Below are 15601 nucleotides of genomic sequence, written 5' to 3'. Positions count from 1 at the left end.
TTGCAATCTTTGCATAGCCCTCTGCTATCTTTCTATAAAAACCCTGCATTTTACCCACCATGGGTCTCACCTAGATCTTTTAAAGCATGGATTAAGCATGATGTATTAACTATGCACAAACTTGTAAACTCCTCGTCCTTTATTCCCTTCCTAACTCTCTGCGATAACTATGGATTAACTCAATCGGAGTTATTTAGATACCTCCAGATCAAAAACTTCTTTATGCCTCTTTTAACCACAGATTCTTCACTGACTCAATTAACTTATTTTTGAAAAATTTGGTAAAAATGATCCTCATGCTAGGGGCATGACTTCTGTCCTATATGTTCAATTAGTAGCCAAACCTGAAATGGAGAAAACATCTTATGTCCAGAAATGGGAGGTAGACTTGGAGCAAACATTGGAAACCACAAAATGGAATCAAATTTGGTTAACAACCAAAGCAGCCTCCCCCAATATACGAGCGATAGAGGCTAATTATAAAGTATTAATTAGATGGTACCTTGTATCAGTTAGAATAGCGAAATATGTGCATAACTATTCAGCAGATTGTTATCCTGGATGCTCTGACCTAGGAACACACGTTCATACTTGGTGGTCATGCCCCAAAGCACAAATTTATTGGTAGGAAATCTTTACTATAGCATCTAAAATGTTAGGAACATCCATCACCCCCAACCCTACAATGGCTCTCATCAATAGAAAGCCAGAATTTTTAACACATACCCAATTTAAATTACCCATTCAACTATTTACTGCAGTGAAACAAACACTGGAAAGAGCCTGGAGATCCCCTTCATTAATAATGGAGGAGGTAGTGAATACAATGAACAACACTATGACTCAAGCCAAAATGGCAGCTCTTGAAGCTGACTCGCTTGCCAAATTTGAAAAAATGTGGCATCCGTGGATAAGAAATTATTTGCCATCGACTTTTAACAAAGAAGTTTTACTACCATGGTAGCTGACCCAGTGAGCCAATGGATGCATTATATAGACTCCAGTGGATGTGACGGACCTCGACTTGACCCTGCGGACTCTTCTTATTCTTTTCCTAGTTTCTTCTTTTCCTATCTCTCCTTTCTTTTCTACTTACTCTCTTTATGATTTTGAAGCTCTTACTAAATATAAGATATAACTCCTCTTATAACCAAAACCATTTGTATGTATTATTAATATCATAGAAATTTATAATTCAACATATAATTTACACTGTTTGAATATACACTTCTGAGCTTCATTCCCTTTGTTGTATAATATGTACTCACTTTAATGTCAAGTACCTTATTGTATGCACAATAAAATCTTTTGACAAGGAAAACTGACTATGGGGGCGAGTCCAGAGGGTGGTGATAAATGGGGAGTACTCAAAATGGTCTAGTGTGGAAAGCGGGGTCCCCTAGGGTTCTGTCCTGGGACCAATCCTATTTAATTTATTCATAAACGATTTGGAGGATAGGATAAACAGCTCAATCTCAGTATTTGCAGATGATACTAAGCTAAGCAGGGCAATAACTTCTACGCAGCATATGGAAACCTTGCAAGAAGATCTAAACAAAATATTGGGGTGGGCAACTAAATGGCAAATGAGGTTTAATGTTGAAAAATGTAAAATAATGCATTTGGGTGGCAAAAATATGAATGCAATCTACTCGCTAGGGGGAGAACCTCTGGAGGAATCGAGGATGGAAAAGGACCTGGGGGTCTTAGTAGATGACAAGCTCAGCAATGGCATGCAATGTCAAGCTGCTGCAAGAAAAGCCAACAGAAATTTGACATGCATTTAAAAGGGGATTTTATGCCAGAGATAAAATGATAATTCTCCCACTCTACAAGACTCTGGTAAAGGGACTGGAGGATCTCTATTGGGAAAGACTGCAAACACTGAACTTATTCTCTCTAAAGAGGAGACGCTTGAGAGGGGATATGATTTAAATGTACAAGTACTGTACAGGTGACTAGGGATGGGTGAAAGGTTCAGCCCGAGCATAAGTTTGGGCCGAACTTTCGTTGTTTGGATTTTCGGCTAACACCGAACAATATGTGGTGTTCGGGGCAAATTCGAAAGCCGCGGAACACCGTTAAAGTCTATGGGACACTAACATGAAAAACCAAAAGTGCTTATTTTAAAGGCTTATATGCAAGTTATTGTCATAAAAAGTGTTTGTGGACCCGGGTCCTGCCCCAGGGGACATGTATCAATGCAAAAAAAGTTTTTAAAACGGCTGGGAGCAGTGATTTTAATAATGCTTAAAGTAAAACAATAACAATGAAATATTCCTTTAGATATCATGCCTGGGGGATCTCCTTAGTATGCCTGTAAAGTGGCTCAGTTTTCCCGTGTTTAGAACAGCACAGCAGCACAATTACATTTCTAAAGGAAAATAGTCATTTAAAACTGATCGCGGCTGTAATGAATTGTCGGGTCTCGGCAATATAGATGAGACTTATTGAAAAAAATGGCATGGGTCCCCCCCCAGTTCATTACCAGGCCCTTTGGGTCTGCTTGAATATTAAGGAGAACCCCGAACCAAAAATTTTTTAAAAATTGCGTGGGGGTCCCCCAAAATCCATACCAGGCCCCTCAGGCCTGGTATGGAAATTAAGGGGAACCCTGTGCCAAATTTAAAAAAGAAATGACGTAGAGGTCCCCCCAAAATCCATACCAGACCCTTCAGGTCTGGTATGGATTTTAAGGTGAACCCTGCTCCAAAATGTAAAAAAAAATGGCGTAGGGATCCCCCAAAAATCCATACCAGACCCTAAGCCAAGCACACAACCTGGCAGGCCACAAGAAAAGAGGGGGACGAGAGAGAGCCCTCCCTCCTGAACTGTACCAGACCACGAGCCCTCAACATGGGGAGGGTGATTTGGAGTAGCCCCCTAAAGCACCTTGTCCCCATGTTGATGGGGACAAGGGCCTCATCCCCCAACCCTTGCCCAGTGGTTGTGGGGCTATGTGGGTGGGGGGCTTATCAGAATCTGGAAGCCCCCTTTAACAAGCGGATCCCAAGTTCCCGGCCTCCCCCCATGTGAATTGGTAACGAGTACCCCTACCATTTCACAAAAAAAGTGTCAAAAATACTAAACGGGTGACCCCGCCTAACTCTGATGTCACGTGGCGTCAGAAGGGGTGGGTTCACCTTTTACGTCACTGAGTGGCCCCGCCCTCAGCTATATAACAGCTGTCATCGAGAAGAAGCATCACTCGTCGGGAGCCTCCGATGGAGGCAGAGGTGTTGCGGCTTTTTTTTTTTACTTTTTTCGGCTTGTCGGGCGGCGTGATAAAAGATGAATCAACATCTCTGGACATTTTTATTTTTTTATAAAGGACATAATCCCTTGATTGTGCCAGGAAGAATCCCTTGCTCCAGCAACAACAGACAGGCTCTACTAACCAATGTTAAATCTTACTGTCTCAGTGGATGCCAATTTCAATACCAGTGGAAGAGATTTTAAGATGGGTGCTGTTGTGCTAAGAGTGTTGCCTATTCTCATAGAGTTGTGAGCTTCCCAAAGCTGTCTCCTTTCTGACGTACCTCAAGACATTATGCAGCTTACATGCCATCCCGGCTTCTCAATCTTCTCCTTCTCATGATATAGATCCTTTTCAAAAACACAGAGGGGGTTGTCAGAACCCTACAAGAGGTTGGCTGGTTAGTGTTTCAAAAAAGGGTCATCTGACCCCTACACAAGTTCTTGTGTATCTGGGAGCCTAATTCATCGTGGTTCAGAAGACATATTTTTGCTGCTAGAGTATACCAGTTTTAGGGTTCTAGGTTATACTGTGTTTCCCCTCTTCACCTGTCCATGTCTCAATGTCTGATGATGATTGAGACCATGGTCTTCTCTATCCTTATATTAAAGTGGGCTTAGTGGAGGAGGCTCTATGTCCAGAAAGTTTTTTTTCCAACATTGCACATGCACCAGGCTATTCATATCTCACAAACAATAAGAAGAAACCTTGGGTGCTGGCATAGTAGTAAATCTTTTGTGCAGCAGAACTATGGCCAGTGGAACTCCTTGTTCAGGAAGCTGTTTCAAACATTCTGTATTTCTGGCCAGCCCTTATTTGCTTCCTGTACCTTTTGTCACCTGACAGTAGTCTCTTTAGTCTCAATGAGGTTGAATAACATGACAGTGGTGTTGTACTACATCAAGGGGCAGGCCAGAACTACTCAAAGTGGCAGAGATGATTGTTACTTGGGTAGAGAGGAATCTCTGTAACTTTTCAGCAAGTCTACATTCCGAGGAACTTCCAAGAGGAATCCATATTCTGTGGTCCAACTGGAAAATAAGTGGTGCATACACCCAGGTTCCTTCAAATGGTTTTCATCTCTGGGCAAGATTCCAGAGTTAGATCTGCTTGCATCTCTGTACAGTTTCAAGCTGGAAAGTATTTTCTCAAGGAGCCTGCGTCAGCAAGCTGGGACCAGATGCTGTGACAAATCAGGAAAGGTTTCACAAGCTGTATGCTTTTCCTCCAGTGCAAACCATGTACAGATTTTTAGTTCTATTGCTAAAACAATGCCATTACCCAAACAGGCCTTGGTTCCTGCTTTTGGTTCTGAGTTATTGGAATCCAGTCCTTCTCAGATGAAATCTTCTGTCGCAGGGTATAATACTCCACCCTTCATCTCTTTTCCGGTTTTTCATCCTGAGAGAAAAAGACTAATCAGCCTTGGCTGTTATTCTCTAAGCTGACATCTATAAATCCTAGAACAGGATTTGAATAAAATCTGTTCAATTTTAACTACTTTGATTTCTTTTGCTTCAGCCTTGGGTCAAATACATTCTGGACTTCTATTGATCTTCAGCTCTCTTAGAGGGCAGATCTTTGCATCTCCAATGTCTCATTCAATACCTTAATGGGGTGCTGTATTTAAGACTCAAGGGGGAGCCAGGACTCCCTGGGATTTACTAATTGCTCTGGACTTCCTTGTCAGCTCCAGATGAGATAATTTTCAGTCCAGTTTGAGTAAAGACTGAGCCATAAAGACAGACTCTCTAGGGGCTATCACATCAGCCAGGAACTTTGCCAAGAACAGGACCTTAGAATATGAGAGATCCTTTGGTGGCCTGCAGCTCCACCTGTGATCACCTTCAGTCCAGTTTTGAGTAGTTTAGCCATGAAGGCAGCCTCTCCAAAGGTTTTTCCCTCAGCCAGATATTTAGCCAGGATCAGGGCCTTAGACTAGGAGGGACTCTTTTTTTGATGTTCTTCCAAGTCCCAGTAGTGTCTATACATTTACTGAGATGCAATCTGAGGTGTTTTGACATCCCATGTGAACAAAAGAATTGTTCTCCCTACATGAAGGACCACCAAGGATGATTGGTTCCATGCCCTGGATATTAGAAAACTTTGAGCTTGTTCACAAGCTATAGCTTTGTTTAGAGATTTAGGCCACCTCTTTACCACTCTCCCTAGTAGAACCAGCAGGAAGGAGATATCATCCAGAATCATTACTGGATGGGCCATGCCTGGATAGCCAACCAGCTCATAGTTACATAGTTGGTAAAGTTGAATAAAGACAACAGATCATCCAGTTTCACCTGTGTTGGTGTGTGTGCGTGTAGAAAAACATTTTCCATATTTCCATACATTGTTTTCACTAAGATGCATGTCCAAGAATCTTTTAATACTATCCATACTTCCTGTCAACACCACCGATTGTGGAAGAGAGTTCCACATTCTTACCGCCCTGACAGTGAAAAACCCCTACGCAGCTTAAGATTAAACAGATTTTCTTCCAGTCTCATCATGTGGCCCTATGTCTTCTCACACTCCCTGGGACTAAAAAGTTTCATACTTACGCTGGGATCACCATTGAGATATTTGTATATTGCTATCATATCTCCTCTCAAGCGTCCCTTCTCCAGGGAGAATATATTTAGCACTTGTAGTCGTTCCTTGCACTTTAGGTCCTCCAGTCCCCATATTAATTTAGTTGCCCTTCTCTGGACTCTCTCAAGCTCCAGCACATCCTCTCTGAGCATTGGTGAACTGGACTACTCCAGATGCAGTTGAACCAGAGTTTTACAAAGTTTTATCTGTGGAGTAAATTCCCTATTTAATGCATGCTAATATTCTGCTGGCTTTGTTTACAGCAGCATGACATTGCTATTGCTCTGTCTGTCTTCTACTAGGACCCCCAGATCTTTCTCCAACCTAGAATCCCCTAGGGGTTTTCCCCCCCTAGTGAGTAACTTGCATTTATATTTTTACCCCCAAGTGCATTACTATACATTTACCAATGTTAAACTTCATTTGCCATCTAGTTGCCCACTCCATTAATTTTATCAGGTCCTCTTGTAAAGTTTTTATCCTGCTGTGATGTTATTGCCCTACTTAATTTTGTGTCGTCAGCAAAATTTAGCTATTTATGCCATCCTTATTTATAAATAAATTAAACAGAATTGGTCCCAGGTGTCAGGGCTGGGCTCAGTCCTTTCTTCTTTGAGCTGGCCGCTCAGCTGTCGGCTAATTGCCAGCTCCTATCTCTCCACAGTGACACACCTGTTGATGATATCCTGCTCGTCAGTCCTGCCTACTTAAGTCATCCAGCCCAGATGATTTCTGCCTTCACCTTGGTCAACATCACAGAGACTATCTCCTGTGTTCCTGTTAAAGACTTGCTTGGATGACATTCCTTCTGGCTCCAGATCCTGCTTGCTTTTCCACTATGTTGTTCCCTGGCTTCCTGACTTTCTGGCTTGTCTGACTACCCATTCCTGTTACCAAACTTTGGCTATGTTTTGACTATGTTAACTTTTATTATTAAACAAGTGTGATTTAACTGTACTTCTGTCTCGGTCTGATTCACAGTTTCTAACAGTAGGCGAAGGCCATGAATTAAGAAGATGCAGTCAATCCACTTGTTGGTAATATTTTTTCCAGATTGGATGAGCAGGATCACCGTATGGATCAGTTTGCCATGGCGTTACAAATGCTCCTGAGTCACACAGCTCACCTGGAATCTCCCACTGTGGCTGCTCCGGTACAACCTCTGTTGCAGGCCATCCCTGCTGCTGTTCCAGTCTCTGTGCAAGCACCCGCCTCGAGTATTACCTTTATATGAGGTATGTCTGGTTCCGATCCGCTTCCCCCAGTGATGTGGGGACGATCTAGTCCAATGCAGAGGGTTTTTCAACCAGGTTGAGATATACTTTGAGATGCTGCCCCAGGCGTATCCCATGGACAGAAGCAAAGTAGGTTTCGTGATATCTTTTCTTTCTGAGAGAGCCTTGGTCTGGGCAAACCCTCTTTGGGAGATGCAGAAACCTGTTCTCTTGAGTTACCCTGAGTTTGTGGCTTCTTTTAAAAGGGTGTTTGACATTCCCGCATGCTCCGCTTCTGCTGCCAAGTGCCTCATGTCCATGAAACAGAGTATGAGAACTGTTGCCAATTACGCCATTGAATTCCATACTCTGGTAGCAGAGTTTGCTTGGAACAATGAGGCCCTCGTGGCTGCTTTTTCTCATGGTCTCTCGGATACCATCAAGAATGAGATAGCAGCCCAAGATATACCCACTGAGCTGGAGAAGTTGATCACATTTGCCATGCTCATTGACTCCAAACTCAGAGAAAAACTCCCTTTTAAAGTGGAGTTCCACCCACTTTTACAACTCTTCAGCATCCCTCACTAAACTGTACACTGTAAACGAATTGGATATTTTTTTTTTCTGAGCACCTACTGTATATCTGCTGTATTCATTTTTCACTTCCTCCTCCCTGGCCATGGCGCATCATTTCCTGTTTGCAATGCCTTCTGGGAAGGGGTGGCAGCTTCCTCTGACACTGCCTTTGCTATGGAAACCTGACCTGAAACCTATTACACTGCTTGTGCTGCACTGAGCATGTGCGAGATCTGCAACGATGAGATCCAGGAAGAAATACAGTCTGGCTTCAGCTGCCCACACTTAAGATGGCCACGGCCTGCTGTAAGTTTATAAAACAACAAACTACTGCTATAAACTAACAAAACAGACCTTAGTTTACAGACTAACTTTACTAGAATACATTGAGCTTGTGTATTATAGGGGTATTTAAAAAGTATAATTTCGTCCGGAACACCACTTTAAGGAGCGCTTGCGGAAGCCTCCTGTACATTTGTCTCTGAGCTTTGCAGTCCCACCCTTGCCTCCCTCACCTCCCATGCCTCCTGGTACCAAGTCAGTCAGTGAAGATGAACCCATGCAGTTGGGCTTCACGCGTCTCTCTGCGGATGAGAGAACCCTTAGAAGGAGGGAGAGATTGAGCCTTTATTGTGGCCAGGCAGGTAGCTTTTTGAAGTCTTGTCATACCCGTCCAGGGAACTCCCGAACCTTGAGGTTCTGTCAAGGACAGACCTTAGGTGGCATTGTTTCGTCCCCAGTTATCCAGAAAGATAAGCCCTTGGTTTCGGTTACACTTTCTTGGGCTGAGTCGTCCATCGAAATACAGACTCTAATAAACTCTGGGGCTGCAGGCCTGTTAATTGGTGCTGCCTTTGTGTTGAAGCACTCGATTCTGCTGCAGCTGCGTGACACTCCACTTGCCATTCAGGCTCTTGATGGGAGACCTCTACAGCCCATGTGACTCATGAGACTGTTCTGTTGTCCATGGCCATAGGGGCTCTTCACCATGAGATAATCCAATTCCAAGTTATTTCCTCACCTAAGTTTCCACTGGCTATTGGTTATCCTTGGATACAGAGGCACAACCCCTCTTTTGATTGGCTCCATGCTGAGGTTCTCTCCTGGTCCCCACAATGCAGTAAGACATGCTTCCAGAAGGTATCCAAGGTCCTGTGCACCTCTTCACTATCCTCCCTGCTGGAGGAGTACTGCCATTTTAGGAGATGTTTTTGACAAAGGTCAAGCCGGTGGTTTGCCTCCACACCGGTAGTATGATAGCGCAGTTGACCTACAACCTGGTGCCATATCCCCTCCAGGCCGGGTTTACCCTTTGTCGGTCTTGGAGGATAAGGCCATGGAGGAGTATGTTGCAGATGCACTTTTTCAAGGTTTCATCCACAAATCCTCATCTCCTGCTGGTGCTGGTTTCTTCTTTGTGAAGAAGAAGAGTGGTGAAGTGAGACCTTGTATTGATTATAGGGGTCTCAATCGTTTCACGATTAAGAATATAAGGGCTGACGCTTTGTCACGACAATTTTCCTCCACTTCCAAGATGGAGTTGGTTCCGGTTCTTGTAAGTACTCCTGATCGTATTCTGGCTACAGTTCGCACCATTCTCACTTCTCCTTTGGGTGACAAAATTCTTGCTGCTCAGATCCATGCTCCTCCTGAGAAACCTTGTGACCGCTGCTTTGTCCCTGAGAGTCTCCATACTGCCATGCTCCAGACTTACCATTCTCCCAAGGCTTCTGGCCACCCTGGGAAGAATCAAATCTTTTGGGCCATTTCCCAACAATTCTGGTGGCCTAGTCTATGTGCTAATGTAACCGCCTTCGTAGCTGCCTGTTCCAAGTAAGACTCCACAACACCTTCCAGTGGGCCACCTACAACCCATATGCAATGGAGAGAGGTCCTGGACCCACCTGTCTATGGATTTCATTGTGGAGTTACCCAACTCCCAGGGCAACACAGTTATCCTTATGGTGGTTGACCGGTTCTCGAAAATGTCACATTGTATTCCACTTAAGAAGTTGCCCACTTCTAAAGGACTGGCTTTCATTTTTGCTCGGGAGATCTTTTGCTTACATGGGCTACCCAAGGTGATTGTCTCGGACAGGGGTAGTCAGTTTGTGTCCCGGTTCTGGCGAGCCTTTTGTGCACAGTTGTGAATTCAGCTTGCTTTCTCCTCTGCGTATCACCCACAGTCTAATGGGGCTGCAGAAGGAGCCAATCTGTCCTTGGAGCAACTCCTACATTGCTATATTTCTGACCATCATAATAACTGGTCAGACTTCTTACCGTGGGCGGAGTTTGCTCACAATAGTGCCTTGAATTCTGCTTCCCGATTGTCCCCGTTTATGGCTAACTATGGTTTCTAACCTTCCATGTTGCCTGACTCCTTTGTTCCACAAAGTACTCCTCTCAAGTCTGGTGGTCCTCCGAGGGGGAGGGGTCATTGAGGAGGGGGTACTGTCAGGGCTGGGCTCATACCATCTGTCAGAGAACCATAGTAGCAAACGTTCATTCCTGTGCATCAGCCATCAATCTTCGTTCTTCCAATACGATTGCACGTAGGCAGAAACGAACGAGTCCCAGACACAGCATGCGCACTGGCGCACTTACACGAACAGGGGTACGTGCACAGGCGCACACGCCAACGAATCACGGCGCACGGCGCCCTATTTAAAGGAAGAGCTTACCTGGTGTCAGCACTGGATTGTCTTCAGCTTGTTCCTGTGTACCCATTGCTGTCTTGTCTGATTGAAGAGGAACACTCGGCTTCCTCTTGACCATTCTCTCAGATTATCCCTGCATCCTTGTCTGACTCTGCTACCTGCATCGACCCCGGCTTGAACCTCTGACTGCGGCTCTGTCTCCTGAACTTGTACTTCGCTGCCAGTCTGCTGCCAACCTCTGCCTGTCTCTGACTTTGAGCCTGCCTCCCGATTGTGTACTTCTCCGCCAGCCTGCTGCCAACACCTGCTTGTTCCTGACTCTGCAAGTGTCCTTGCTAGACTGTTCCAGTGATCTGTGTCTCACCTCCTCCTCTAAGGCTCCGGTGTTCCTGAGCTTCTCAGTCACCTGTCTCCAGGTACCTGCACCCTCCTGTCGCCCTAGCAGTTCCTGTCCCAACCTCCAGGGGTGCTAGGATCAGGACCGTGTAAGAGGCCTCCCTCGTCATTTCGGACTCCGCTGTAAGGTACGTGACACCATCCTTCTCTAAGCTGGCGGCTCAGCTGTCGGCTAATTGCCAGCTCCTATCTCTCCACAGTGACTCACCTGTTGATGATATCCTGTTCATCAGTTCTGCCTACTTAAGCCGTCCAGCCCAGATGATCTCTGCCTTCGCCTTGGTCAACATCACAAAGACTATATCCTGTGTTCCTGTTAAAGACTTGCTTGGCTGACATTCCTTCTGGCTCCAGATCCTGCTTGCTGTTCCACTATGCTGTTCCCTGACTTCCTGACTGGCTTCCTGACTTTCTGGCTTGTTTGACTATCCATTCCGGTTAAAGAACTTTGGCTATGTTTTGACTACCTTTGTTCTATTTACTTTTATTATTAAGCAAGTGTGATTTAACTGTACTTCTGTCTCGGTCTGATTCATGGTTTCTGACACCAGGTCAGAGCCTTGGGGTACCCCACTGACCACTCTAAACCACACGTTATTTATCATCACCCTTTGGACATGCCCCATAGCCAGTTTTCTATCCAAGGACAAACCTTATGGTCTATAACCACCAACCTCATTTTGTGGAGGACTGTATCAAATGCTTTAGCAAGATCCAGATGCACCACTTCCCCCAGCCTACCCCTGTCCAGATGGCAGCTCACTTCCTCATGGAATGCTAATAGGACCCACATTACATAAACCCATGCTGGTTACTGCTAATGATAGGGCTTAAGGCTTGGTTCCTATGGAACAGGTGACAACACACTCAACCATGAGTGTATAGACGTCATGGGCTCCCTGCAACAGAGTGCCAGGAATGATTGTAGGGTGACAACATGGTCCTCTACTAGCTGTTCTACTAGCTCTACTAGTTGTCCTTGCTCACTGTAGTGTGAAGCTAGCTTCCTTATCCTGTACATTTTTGGCTTAAAGGTTTCTATGGCTAAAAGCTATAATTTAATCCTTACTGCTGTTTTGGCATCCCACCCTTTTTTTTTGGCTAGTTATTTCCGGAACGTATGCTGCCAAAGTCAATCAGGAAAAGGGAAAATTTCCTATCCAATATTTACCAGAATTTTCCCCTCATAAACTCCATGGTAGGATAAATACCCTACCAGTGTCATGAGTAGGCTAGTTACGGAACACGGTCTCTGCCTCAAAATGAATGGGTATGGAGTCTTATGGGGTAAGAACGAGGGTTGAGCTACCCAAAATGTCTTCTGCCATGAAGTCTATCAGGAAAGGAAAATTACAGTAAGTATTCAATAGGAAATTTTCCTTTGTTCAGATACATTAAAGCGGAACTATACTTCCCTTCTATCCAGTGCTGCTGTCACCTGGAGCGCCCAGCTGGCTGATGGCGTTACCCACTGGCTGTTGTCATCTTTGACTGGATTGGCTTCCAAGTACTTATCGACGGCCATTTTTATTGGCCCAGCCATGATGATATCAACCTCACACATATGCAGGAGTTTATTCATAGCACCATTGCCGAAATTTCTGCACTGAGCTGAGTATGTACAGGGCATACAGGGATGTAGTGGAACATTAATGCAGGAGAAACATAGTATGTCTCTTCATTATTAAAGTCTTACCTGTTTGCCAAATGTTGGTTTCTCACTTAAACTTCCACTGTAAAAAATGTATCTATGGTTAAAATGTAAAATCTTATATTCATTTCCATATTGTATTTAAATTATTTTAGCCTACCTCTATTAATCTGATACTGGAGTTTGTATACTTACTTTATAAAGACCCCCACAACATTTACGTTCTTGAGTCCTGTGACACGTATTTTTTATGTCCTGTGAGTAGGCATTGCCTTGCATCACACAATTCATAGAGCCTGTCTTCTGAATTACAGAGGTACAACATCAGTGCCCAATTGTTGCTATAGTTTTCACTTTAAGTTTTGAGATTTGTACATTTACAGAAACAATGAGAAAAACTAAATTAATTGACATTTATTTTCATTTGTTCATAGAATGAGAAATCTAAAGTAGTAAATAACAGAAACATATGGCGTGTTCGGTTTTAAGACACATATAATACTCATAGAAGCATGGACCACCAGGAAGCAAACATTTATATCATCTGTGGCTGGCAGAAGGATATAAATAAAAATTGTTGGTACATTTAAGCATGCTTAGCTAAAAGTATCTCCAGGCAAAACAAAGTGCATGTTATCAATATGCATATGGAATATCTCTGAGCCAAAACTGCCCCTAAGTTATATTGTCAGTAGGACAACATTTTCCCATGTGAGACATTGAACAACAGTAAATCATATGTGTGGGAAGGAAAGCCTGCTAGCTATGTACATTATCTATTCCCTTTTGTGCCTTTCCTCTCTCCCTTCCTCACTCCTGTTAGTGGCTCCTTCAATTATGGCTGAGCTGAAGCTGTTCTGCTGCTTGACTGTCTGCAAACAAGGGGCTGTGAAGTATTTTTGCCATAGGAAATGCACAAATGCAATATACATACAGAATATATATATCTATAGATATAGATATATATATATACAGTTTATATTTATGCATGAATCTTCATTTTCTTTTTTAGCTTCAGCAAATGCTTTTAGTTTGATGTGTACATAATTTCTGTATAAACATTATGCTTACATAATAGTTGAAGACCTATGTAAAGAAAAGCAATGTTGTCACACTAGGGCAGGAGGTGTCTTTGGACATCCTCCCCCCCTCCCCATCCCCATGACATATTGGGGAGGGGTTCTGTAGATCACATAAGTGGCTGGAAACAATATCACTGATAGGACTGCAAAACAGGCAGAAAGCACAGGAAGTTGTGAGTTCACAACATTTCTGTCAGGATCACAAGTTATTTTTTTAATTAATTATTGAACAAATACACTTTCAATGTTATATTGAACAAACCAAAAGAGAGCAAATAAGAGATGTCAATTGTTAGGGTGTACACACATTTACATACTCTGCTTCTGCATTTTTTCAATAAATTCCTAAAACGAGTTTACTTAAAGCAGAACTAAACCCTCCTATCATTTTTAGCCAAGGAAGTTGCCATCATGGCTTTTGATCTTCAACTGCCATGGTGCTGCACATGTAATCAGTTATGACACCAGCCATTTGATGGTTTGACAGTTTGGTTGAGAGCACAACCAATGTGACAGTTACTGTACATTCCCAGCAGTTACTGTTAGAGCCCTTTCACACACGCAGCGTGGCTGCATCAGCGGTAAAGCGCTGCTAGTCTTAGTGGGGCTTTACTGTGGTTCTAGAGGCACTTTTTTTCGGCCAGCGGGGTGCTTTTAACCCCCGCTAGTGGCTGAAGAAAGGGTTAAATGCACCCGAAAAGCGCCACGGCCGAATCGCTTTTCAGGCGCTTCGACAACGGCGTCCATTGATTTCAATGGGCAGGGGCGGTGGAGGAGCTCTTCAGCTGCTCCAAAGATGCTGCTTGCGGGATTTTTCTAACCTCCTGCAAGCGCACCACTTCAGTGTGAAAGCACTTGGACTTTCACACTGGGGCTGCAGAGGAGGCGTTTTTCAGGCGCTTTACAGGTGCTATTTTTAGTCCTTTAGTGCCTGAAAAAAGCCTCCAGAGTTAAAGGGGTCTTACTGTTTTTTGAAACTGTTATATTGATGGGTTTAGTTCCGGTTTAAAGTGTATCTAACCCAGGAACAACATTTTTGCAGCTTACCAGTAGTTAGGTTTGATGGCTGCATTAGTTGTCTTATTTTCAGAATTTGTTTTTACTTTCAACTGGTAATCATGGCAAAAATACACTTTTTGTCCTAGGGTGACAGCGTTCACTCACTACTGTATTCCATGGAACAGCGTTATCCCCCTAGGACAGGAATACAGAACACCTTTTCCTCTGTGTGTCTCCATAATGCCGTGAGAGTTTTTTGGAAGCAATGCAACTTCCTATCCTAGGGTGAGAGTGTTATCTCTAGGAGTGCAAAACAGGCAGAGAGCACTAGAAATTGTCAGCTCACTAGATTTTTGGCAAGATCAACAGGCATGTTTTGCACTTATCAAACAGATATAGCACATCTGTTTCAATGGAATATTTGCCAGATAAAAGAGAGGAAATGAGAAAGGTCCAGAGTAAGGATTTTACATATGCTTTAACCACTTAAGGACCAGAAGGATTTATCCACTTCCTGACCAGGCCATTTTTTGCAATACGGCACTGCGTTACTTTAGCTGACAATTGCACGGTCATGTGATGCTGTACCCAAATAAGATTAATGTCCTTTTATTCCCCACAAATTTGATCACCTCTGCGGTTTTTATTTTTTTCGCTATATAGGAAAAAAGAGCGACAATTTTGAAAATAAAAAAAACAATAATTTTTATTTTCTGCTAGGAAACATTCCCAATAATTTTTTTTTTTTTAATCGAATTTCTTCATCAGTTTAGGCCAATATGTATTCTGCTACATATTTTTGGTAAAAAAAAAATAAGCATATATTGATTGGTTTGCACAAAAGTTATAGCGTCTACAAAATAGGATAGCATTTATTATTATTTTTAATGTTTTTTTAGTAATGGCGATAATCAGTGATTTTTAGCAGAACTGCGACATTGCGGCGGACAGATCGGACACCTAGCTGACATTTTTCACACTTTTTTGGGAACCAGTGACATTATTACAGTTATCAGTACTAAAAATATGCACTGACGTTGTACTAATGATACTGGCAGGGAAGGGGTTAACATCAGGGGTGATCAAGGGGTTAATTGTGTTCCCTCAGTGTGTTTCTAACTGTGTGGGGCCATAGGCTGCCTGGGACAACACATAGATCCGTCTTCCTGCATAGCAGGAAG

Source organism: Aquarana catesbeiana, linkage group LG05, assembly GCF_042186555.1.
Source record: "Aquarana catesbeiana isolate 2022-GZ linkage group LG05, ASM4218655v1, whole genome shotgun sequence".
In the NCBI taxonomy this organism is placed as follows: domain Eukaryota; kingdom Metazoa; phylum Chordata; class Amphibia; order Anura; family Ranidae; genus Aquarana; species Aquarana catesbeiana.
Note: the sequence above shows the minus strand (reverse complement) of the source record.